Consider the following 11,221-nt stretch of genomic DNA (forward strand, 5'->3'; position numbering starts at 1 on the left):
AACATGCAACTGGCTCCACCAGAGCTTCACAGCATCATACATTCAATAAAAGTTGTGTCATTCCAACGTGTTGAATCTATAACTCTTCTGTAAAATCACCAACTACAATTTTCCCAAAACGCCGCTCCCAACTATAACATAAATAGTTGCACCAACTGCTAAATAAAAAGCTGTTGTCTCCTCTGATTGGCTGATAGATGATGAGCTTTAGCGCCATGGCAGCATTTTGAATACATTTGATGTAACTGTTTACATCTGTCGCTGCCATGATTTTTAACAACTTATCATGTGAACAATCTTATTCATTGGTGATTTTCATTTCATTTCGTATTTAACTAAAACACTGCAATTGCGAAATTGTGTTGTTTTTTATTTTTTGACATTAGCAGACAAAGATTAGCGCACATTTGTAATGGAAACGCAGCTACTGACTTCTTCTCATCGGTGATAAAAATCTTCCTGACTCGGGCCATGATGCGTTGCTCTTTGAGGTGTTTCGGCCAGACTTTGAAGTAGTGATGTGTTTATGTGGGAGATCTCCAGCGGCGTCTGCTAAGCTGGCAGCTCTGAAGCCTTTTCACAGCAGTGAAGGGAGATGGGGGAAGAGAAGGAGGGAAGTGTCGAGACACATTAGCTGAGGCTTCATTTCCCTTCATACTGCTTGAAAACAGAGAGGTTGGCGGAGATGAATCTGTTAAGGCGGAGTGTTTGTGCCGCAGCATATGGTTGGTGGTACAGGTCTCTAATTTCCAGGCCAAGGCTTTCTTTTTGAGATGATAGGATTTGAGGCACAAACAAACAAATCGGGCACTTTAAATTTAATTGGTGTTATTTTCTAATCTATCATTTGTGCTCCTTGTGACTATATGTATCTGCAAAGCTTTTATCAAGCTATTAAGTTATGCAAATTTCAGTCATCTGCAAGAAACTTTATCTGTCAGGAACGTTATCCCCCTTCTGGTACTGTGAATTCTGCATACAAGTCATTTGGCAGCTCATTTTTTTCTCTGTGTACATCCTCAGGCTCCTGATTGACCCTTTTTGGGTTACTATAGTGAATGTACGTTTTTTTAGGCTGCCTAATCTGTAGATAGCTGTCCGTTAGAGGACATTTGTGATCCGAGTGGGGAAGAGACTGCAATATTTCTTCAGCAAAATGACAAAATAGAGAGCACAGCTGTACAATGCTGGTGCACAGAAAACCTCAATGTTAAAATGCTGGCTTGGGTGTTTCTGTATGGAGTGTCTATGATTTTACTGCAGCTGCAGAGGAGAGCTGAGGTTATGCTGGTGTGAGGAATGGGCTTGGTAGCATTGAAAAATGACACAAACTGTGAGTCTTTGAGGTTATGGAGGAACTGGGAACTCTGAGTGGGAGAAGGCATCGATTTTCTGCTCTGTTTTAGAGTTGTAGTCTGCCTGTAGTTTTAGTGATGGCAGCAAAGTCACTGTTGGCCACACTTCTAAATATTGAATTAACCTCAACAGCTGCCTTGGTCGGATCAGGACTTCTCTCTTTGCAGTGGAGGATGGTTGTTTACAGCACAGGTAATTTCCAGTAGGTTTTTTAGCGTTGAACTGGTGCATTACATGCGTTATAGGCTAATGTTAGCGAAGGGGTGAAATTTAAAAGTTCAACAGAGGCCACGCCTCCAGGAAGCAATCGTTTCTCAGTAGCTGAGGGCTCAGACCCTTTGTATGATCCAAATAGCGTAGGACAAGGGGCCACAGCATCACTAGCTCTATCTTCTGCATAAATATGATAAAGGGCATCTAACACATTGTCAACTGTTTTTAGGTTTCCAGCAATTGTTGTCATGAATGTTAAAACAACAACAATATCCACTATTTTTATTGCACTGCATAATTTCCTAAATGGCTCAAAGTGTGATCTACCAGCAAAATGGAAAAATTCAAAAGCCTTTTCTTTTTATCACTTCATGAACATAAACTAGTCTGGTTGTGAACCCACTCACCCCATCACTCTGGTTAATTTAGTCCTGAATATTCAAGGTAATAAATCCGTTTTGAAGTTCATAAACTTGTTGAACACTGCTGAGGTTTAGATTTAGTGACTGTGGAATAAATGTAATGTATAAAATACTGTCTAAATCTGATCTCTCAACAAATAATTTGTATGTTAACAATGTACTTCTTCCTAATTTAGACGAGTTGCTTGCTTGTTTTTTAGTCTTGGTGTCCAGAAACATTTAAACTCACAGCTTGTTTGTTTGTTTTTTACCAGATAGCTGCCCACAAGGCAGTCATCATCTCTTTTTGTTGTTGTTGTTGTCAGATTTCCTCTGTACCTCATTTCTAAGAAGCAGAGAAAGTCTGTTTCAAAAACAGACCATGTGCATGGATTGTACTGAGTCATGTAATTGTAGTTAACTGCAGCCCTTCGAGGTCTCTCCTTCTTCTTCTGTTGAAGCTTTTTCACTTATTAACAGATCTGATGGTAATGCTAAGCATTTATTAATATCTGGTCCTCATACTAAAGACAGGAGATCCTGCAAACCCCAGACAGAAGGCATCTGTGTGGAAAGGAACGCTGAGAGATAAGCAGGACGTTCTCTAAGGAACAACAGGGGCAATTAAACAGATGATTGTTCTGTAAGATTAAACAGTCAATCATCAAGGCCACATACTGGCACATGATAAGTGCAAAGCGAAAGGATGGATATACATAGAAATTGTTCTTCAAATATTCAGGAACAACTGAAGCAATAAACACCTGAGGTTATTCAATTGTTCTGATTTCCAAAATGTCACTCTCAAACTTTCCACTGAAAAAAACAGCATAGATGCGACACGAGTAAGAAAGAATATTTAAAAATAAAGCTTGAAACTGCTTCATTTAGCTCTGCATCTCCCGCCTCCTGACTCTGCTGTCTCATTCTCTCTTTCAACCCAATCTTACTGCCCTCCTTTCAGTGACAATTTGGAATTAAGATTAAGGTTTATTACTCACTTCCCAACTAACACAAAACGTTCAGACAAAGTCCTCTGAACCCTCCCAACTTTGTAGACAACGTTTACCGAATGTCAAAATGAAACACCAGTGAATGTTCTCAGACAACTTCCAAAAAGTTACTCTAGTAACAGAGTAATAGTAATTACTTTGTCTAATTGTGTGAGATAGGAAGTGACGGTCAGGCACGTATGCGGCGCAATGTTGCTGTTTCTGTACCCCAAATATTTAGTTAGCTAGATTTTTAGCTGGCAAGCTAAATACTTTGCTAGCAAACAACACATTTTGCTTGCTAACTAAACAGGTTGCTAGCTAAATATTTATCTATGAGATAAATATTAGTTAGCAAGCTAAATATTTCACTTGCTAACTAAATATTCAGGTTGATACATAAATATTTAGTTTATAACTAAATATTTAGATCCAAGCTAAACATTTAGCGAATCTACAAATTAACTTGCTGAGAAGTGTTTGTGGACTATCAAAATAAAAGCTGGGTTTTGTGGACCTCTACATAAACTTCACTGCTGGTGGGACTGAATGGCTTCAGTCATCGCTCAAGAAACTGATTGTTTTTTATCCTTGATTCTTTTCCTCTGTCCAACGTGTTAGCTAAAACAAGATGCTTTAACAGCTATATAGACGTTTAAATTAAACGTCTATATAGCTGCTGAAGCATCTTAATTATGGATCTGCAGCTACCGTTTCTGTATCAGTTCCTACCACTGCGGTGAAGCCATGATTCACTCTTTAGTTTCATTAGAGTGGCTACCAAAGTTTTTACACAAACAATATATTGGTTTTTTTTTCATATAAATAATTTTCTCTTCTAAATGAATAAACAGGAAGTCTTAAACTTGATCAACATACAGGTTAGCTTAAGAGCTAGCTCAGTTTTCAGTCTTAAGAATAAGACACAACTCAACTCCTCACTTTCTTGGGTAATTTGGCACCGTTTGGGGCCCCCAGGCCGGTGGCTTGGCATGCCTGGATACAGTCTGTCTCATTCTCTACCAGTGGGAGAGGAGAAGACTGAGAACTCTCTGGAGCTGTCATGATGCACTGCAGGTGGCAGGGATACCCAACGGCAAATGTGTCTGTCTTTGTGTCTGACATCTGTTTAAATGAAGGCATCATGCACCGACTGGCCTGCAGATCAAAGAGCAGTCTAATTGGAAGAATAAAGCAAAACAGATAGAGCTGCGTTCAAGATAGCTTTAACATAAAGTACAACTAGAAACCTATTAATGAGAGCAAAGATATCGCCAGCAGTAAAGGGAATGCTGACTCGTGCTGATGAGGCGCCACTCAGTAACGAAACTTTATATAACTTGCATCCACGTCACTTATCAGTTTGTGGCAGCAATGCAAGAAGAAATTTACATGGGGAAAACAGAGCTCCCATTTCATTCTGCTGTCAGGATTCGTTTTTTAATTAAGCCCTCTGGATGTGTTGAAAGCAGTCATCCCTCTACTGATTCCAATTCTGGCTGCATACAAAAATCAAACACCAGACTAAACCTTTTTACAATGACTTCATCACTGTCTTCATGCCTTCACTGAAATAAAACAAGAAGTACAGATACATCTCATTTTGTTGAGAGCATCACTAAGCAGGGTTTCCTGGCGGGAGGGGCGCTAGGGGAGCTAGGGGAGCTAGGGGAGTCATCCAGTGTCCCTTTGATTTTTGAGTTAAAAAATGTTTAAAGGTGGCAGAAAATTTTAAAATGTTATTGAAAAATTGTGTATTATTGGAAGACATTAACAACACCAACTACAGGGACTCAGAAAAGGCGAACATTTAAAAAAAAATCTTAAATAAGCAAATAAACAATGCTTAGCCTGGGGATGCAAGTAAAGCCTGGTGACCCGCCAGGCTTAGAATACACTGGGAAAACCCTGACTAGAATTTATGTCTCTGTCCTCAGATTTTATTCCACTTGAATTTGGTCACAAGTTGCACACTTTCTAAATGGTTGAATGTTTGTTGAGTATATTTCTGGTATAATAGGAAAGTGTTGCAAATCACCTAGCATTAGCTAGGTTTGATTGTGTGGGAACTGCTAGGCCCTGAATTTAGTGTTTTTACATCAGGCAACTTGTCAGGAAGCTAAGGGGTCCTTGGGAATATATATATTGAGCCATTCTGTTGCATTGAAAGCCTTACTAATTTTGTTTTCTCAAATTCATTTTCCATTGTATTAATACATTTATTCAGAGACAAAGCGGTGACAAAATCTCCTTCAGTCAGGAGTGTTAAATTTTACACTGTTGAACTTTGTGTCATAATTTTAATAATTGTTTAAAAATATGATCCGAATTACTCCATTGTGTTACTCACATATGATAGAAATAAAATCATAGGTACTTAATTAAGCTTTTAAATGCATTGTCTACCTGGAAAAAAGATAATTGAACTTTCTATGTTAGAAATACCTTCAGAGTGGATAATACAAACATCATTTGCCATATTTGCTATTTTGGGTCTTATCTATATTCTCCAGGCTGTTTCTCCATCACTCATACCTCCACCATGTCAGCACAGTGTGGTAGTGAGGATGACTCCATCATCTAAAACAAATACCTTCGCCTTTTGAATGTACAAAGCAGCTGCTCTCCAGAGACATAAATGTATTAATTTCACTGTGATCATTTTGTTCTGCAGGCAGAATTTAAAAATAGAATCAAAGACACTGGAACATAGATCCTGTTGGCTGTGCTGTGGGTTTTGAGTATTCAGGGGGATTTTTTTTTCTTTCAGAAATCATAGCATATTGTATGCAGACCAAAAAGTTCAACTTTCCAAAGTGAACAATAGCGCCGTCTTTCACATGTTTGCTTGTTGCCCCTACCGATATGTGGTAATGTGTGCAAATTCTGAAACTTTTATTGCTCTTCTGTATTTCACAGCTGTGTTTCAGTCTCATCCACTCCCAGTAGGAGGATTTCACAGACAATTAGCAGCACAATCCAGTAAGTGTCGGCAGATATTCCCATCCAGAGAAAGTTGGCTGGTTAGCCAAAGGTTATCTGGGTTTTCTGACAGTGTTTAATGTCACTTACTGTTTAAGTCACAATCCCCGGCCTTCTGATACACATATGCCCTTTTTATCTGAGTGTACGGTAAAAGTTGTGACATCTCAGCATTTCTAACTGTGAGGTCTGGACTAAATGTGTGGTAATGTGAGCCATTTATAACAGAAAGCAATATAAAAGAACATCAAGGAGATACTTAAACCCAGCTGAAATTGCCTTTTGCTTTCAACATGAACAAAGACAGATTTACTGATCTAAGCTCTCAGTTGTTTTTCAAAAAAGGTACATGTGGTGTCAATGTGACCCTGCTGGACTGTGCACAGGGTAAAAAACTTGTGGGGTCCAAATGAACCCATCTCTGAAGAGACGATTAACGGGGTTCTGTGGTGGTGGTCACAGGTTTGAATCCTGGCTTTGTGACCTTTGCTGCATGTCTTCCCTCTCTCTCATTAGCTACTTTCCTGTCAGAGTGCTTTAAAAAACAAAGCCACTAGAGCCAAACAAAACCTTTAAAAAAAAAAAGACAGGATTACCATCTTTAAAAACTCCTGCTCTTTCTTAACCTCCGCCTCCAGGAAGTCATCACAACATGGCTCCTCTATTAACCCTTTAACAATGTTTTTACCAGCGTCGCTCTGAGAACTAGCTCATATAATGAGCTCCGCTGACGCGCAATTCCACCAGGTGTTTGCTAATTGCTGCTGGCTAGTCTGAAGGAGCTGAAGGAGGAGTCACTCAGGTTGAGCTGTGTCTGTAAAGCAGAGCTAGGTCCACCCAGTCATTTTGCACAGCTGAATGGTTCCTATGGGAGGGGTTTTCTCTGGCTCTTACATTTGTTCTGGATTAGAGAGGTGTAAAACTAAATGTTGGTTCCTGTTGTTCTGGGTTGATATTTATAATACTACCTCTCGAAGCTTAACAATGAACTGAGTATTACAATTGGTTTACACCTAATTAGTATGGTTAGAAAGCATCAGTGCCTGTGATGTGACTGACCGATTCAACATAGTTCCTAATTATGGTGGAAAATTGTGTTGGATTCAGTCAGAGGCAGATTTTCCCAGAGAGCTGCAGAAAGAGAATCATTTTGTAGGCAGAGCAGCAGCAACAATGAGGGTCCAGTAAGAGCAAGAACAATTACAAAAATGGAACCCTGATGTCCTTCCTTTGTGTGGTTACTCAACATGATTAGAAAACCTTTTACCTTTTTCAGAGGTCATATCATATGTTTTTATCTAAGCACTTAGAAGCCTTTAATGCATGTTGTTTCGATGTACTCTCATTCTCTGCAGAAAGACTCAGCAGTCTAAAAAAAAAAAAAAAAAGCAGCATTACCAGCAGCTTGAGTCATCCCTCTGTGTCGGCAGAGTAAATGGAGGCATGGATTGGCTTTGAGGTCGCCTGCTTTTTGGGCCACTCTAAGGAACACACAATCACCTGGCTCTTTTTCAGAAATGCACCTGTTTCCATTTATCTAATGGCAGCCAAACATGTGGCCCATTCTTCTCTGCCAAACAGGTCAAGCTCTGACTGGGCTTGGAAGAGAACAGGCAGGTTATGGATGGTTGGGCTGAACCAGGCAGCAGTTTGTTTTCTCTCTCAATACTGGCACAACGACATGGTTACATCTGAGAGAAAACTTTAAGCCTTTAACTTTTGAAAGAAAAAAAAGAAATTTTTCTGTAATAATGGAAATCTTTGGCTTGTACTGTGAGGCAGAAGTTGGTTAGTTTTCACATAACATAGGATTATATGTTTTGACCCAGTCTAAGCTTCGCAGCAGTCTGATCAAACTATTATTAGTAATAATAATAATAATAATAATAATAATAATAATAATAATAATAATAATAATAATAATAATAATAATAATAATAGGAAATAAAAACTGTATAAAAGTAAAAAAAAAAAGAATAAAGTTGGACAAGTTAGAATTAATATAATTTAAAATTTATTTTCAAAAAATTATCAGAGGGACATCGTCTCTAAATAATATCTGGGGAAATTGTAGCCAAAAATGTGAAAAATGCAGAAATCATTAGTTTCGTAATGACTTATCATTCCGAAATTAATTTCATTCAACAAAACTCAAAACAAGCATAATAACACTGGCCTCTGGATTTATGTGTGATTTGGGTACAAAACTACAGATTTGTGTACAAATTGCCTCTGTAGCTGCTGTTTTCAAATAATCCTGTCAGTGTCTCAGTCTCCAGCTCTGTTATTTTAGCCATAAAGTTCCAGTCAGACATGGTACAATAAAAGTCACAGTAGAAAACAGAAAAAACCCAACAGAATTGCAGAGCATGACTTTTTTTGAAGCAGTGAGTTTTCCATCTGATGCAGAGAGGAGGTTCTATACGGTCTGCTCTGTTTTCAACCATCTGAAGGTTTTTGAGAATGAGATCAGGAGAAAGTTCAGGTCATCAGTGTGAGAGAGAGGTCTGAGGACGAGTGTATCAATACGGAGAGAAGGAAGTGGTTTATGTTGCAGAAATAAAAATATGGAGAATAAGTCATGTTACTGATGAGAGCTTGTCAACTTTAAACAGTGTAAGGTTTGCTAGCAGCAGAGAGGGATGTCTGGGTTTCCCTCCTGATCTGAAACACGGAGGGGACGGAATAATTACAGAACCTCCCACTGTCCCACAGGAATGTATAATTCCTTGGTGCACAGGTGCTCATTATAGACAATAAAATCAGAGAAGAGTAAGACAAATATAAATTTGCCAAAGTTAAGTGAAGACTCCATACATTATCTTCAAAGGAGGCAACACACACTCCTGTGTGTTAGTTCTGTGTTCCCTGAGGAGCCTGCTCTTCAAATAGGATCCTACGCAAAGATCTTATTGCGTTTATATTATAACCACAGTCATGAAAACATTTATTAGTTTCTCAATATCCCTGTACAAAACTGCCAGGAGCAGAAGAAGAGCTGCAGGAGGCTTAGCTGTGTCCATATACAGGTTAACAGCAATGTTTGAAATCCTATGTTTGGTAACTTAATCATCAAGCATGTCATGTATTATGTAGATCACCTTTTGAAATGTAATCATTGTTTTAAGTGCTGGAGATGATATAATAGTTTGGGGTTTTTTGTTACAGCTTAGTTTTATTTTGTTGTGACATTTTGTTTGTGTACTCTAGTTAGTTTGAATTAGTTCTTAGTGTGTTTGCTACTTTTAGGTGTATAATATTTAGGTGCTGAATTCATAAAGGTCAGAGCATGGATTGGGCAATGAATACTCAACAGAAGAAAACATTTTCAAAAAATGTATTCAATTATTGTTGAACAACAGATTGCCATTTTGCAGATGGGCAAAAATTTCACATCAGTTTGAAAAGCTAATAAGATCCATAAACATAAAAACAAATGATATATCTTTAAATCCGGTATAATTTAGCTAGTTTTAGGGTTAGGTTGATAGGTCCCCATTAATTACCATTTTTATGTATTTCAGTTAACACCACCATGTTTTACTGTGGTTTGCCTTTCATAAAAAGAAAAAAAAATACATTCAATGTTTAACAACTGTATTTTTCAGCATCTGAATGTTTTCATTTTGATCCAGAATGGATTTCTTAAATGACTGATTTATTTATAACATCTATGACAGAAAAACTAGTCGGTTGTCTGTGTGTGTGTGTGTGTGTGTGTGTGTGTGTGTGTGTGTGGGGGTGCATTTGTTTGTAATACCTTGTGGGGACGATTTTCCTGACATATGCTACGTTGTGGGGACCAGTCGCTCCTCGTGGGGACCTGAGCCTGGTCCCCACGAGGGGAAACCCTGTTTTTGGGTCAGGGGTCAGAGTTAGGGCTAAGGTATGAATTGAGTTTTGGTTAGGGTTAGGGTTAGGTATGTGATGGGTAGGGTTAGGAAAAGGGTAAAGGTAAGGTTTAGGCTGTAGAAATGAGTAGAAATGAATGGAAGTCAATGGAAAGTCCCCACAAAGATAGCAAAACAAACATGGGTGTGTGTGTGTGTGTGGGTGTGTGTGTGTGTGTGTGCGCGTGTAGGCGTGTGTGTGTGTGTGTGTGTGTGCGTGTCTCTGTGTGTGTAGCCTCTCTATTCTTTCTTATGTTAACATCAGAGGAAAACCATACAGAGGCATTTCGCTGCATCCTCATTTATTAACACTCACTTGTTGCACTGGAGCAGCTCTTGGCGTTGAGTGGGAAGGGAAATGGCAGCCTGTGACATTTGCCTCTACAGCCATGCCAAACCTTGATTTTGCATATTAGGGGATTAAGAGGTTTGAGTACAATGTCCCTGGGAGCGATGAGTCACAGTTTGTTTCATAGGTCAGATGCTGTTTGGTGATGTTGACTATAGAGCAGCAAAGGATGTGTTCACTGGTTTACTCAGAAAAACTTGGTTCTTAATGAATTGACAAACTTTGTTAATATTACCTTTAATGGGTCAAAACCAACAAATGGGATTTACAATAACCAAATGTACAAAAACCAAACAAGATAATAAGAATAAAAAAGCCAGTCTAAAAGAAGCAGTCTTCGTCTGCTTCTTAGAGGAATCAGCAGAATGAAGAATGAACGACGAACGAAGAACAAACACACTTCATCTCCGCTTTGTTGGATGTTTTTGATGAAACTGTTATGAGGGCAAGATTTACTTTAAACCCTAAGGAGTTTAATATCTACCATTTCTACTGTACTGAACAATAATCACATATGTAGTTCACTACGAGGCATTATAGCACTAATCTACTAACCAAACTCTCATGAAATCATTTTTGATCATTAATAGGACCCGTTTGAAATGATTGATTTAGTCCAAGTTTTGTGATTGTTTCTAGAGCATTGGCATTTCTTCAATGAAATTAAAAAAAAAACAAGTCGAGAAAAGGGGCCCAAAAGAAATGAACTAAGAACATCAAACAAATCTGACCTCTATCAATGAACACACAGGGGGATTTATGGAGAAATGGAGAAACCAGTGGAACTCAATCAAGACAACAAATTATAATTACACCTTAAATGTTATACCTGGAACACCATATAACACACCAGTCTTTGAGATCAGTAGAGATCTCGGGCAGCTGGTTCCCTGCTTTGATGGATTCCTCCACTTCCTGGTGTTGCATCACAAAATGTCTCCTCCCCTAACCTTTTCCCAGCCTTGTTCTTGAAACTTCCAAGGCTGTCATGCAGTCCAACAGCATGCTGGTGTAGCATTGTTATCACTTTTCCAGATT

This window comes from Poecilia mexicana, unplaced genomic scaffold (genome assembly GCF_051168715.1).
Source record: "Poecilia mexicana isolate PSO_F unplaced genomic scaffold, ASM5116871v1 scaffold_11, whole genome shotgun sequence".
Lineage (NCBI taxonomy): Eukaryota > Metazoa > Chordata > Actinopteri > Cyprinodontiformes > Poeciliidae > Poecilia > Poecilia mexicana.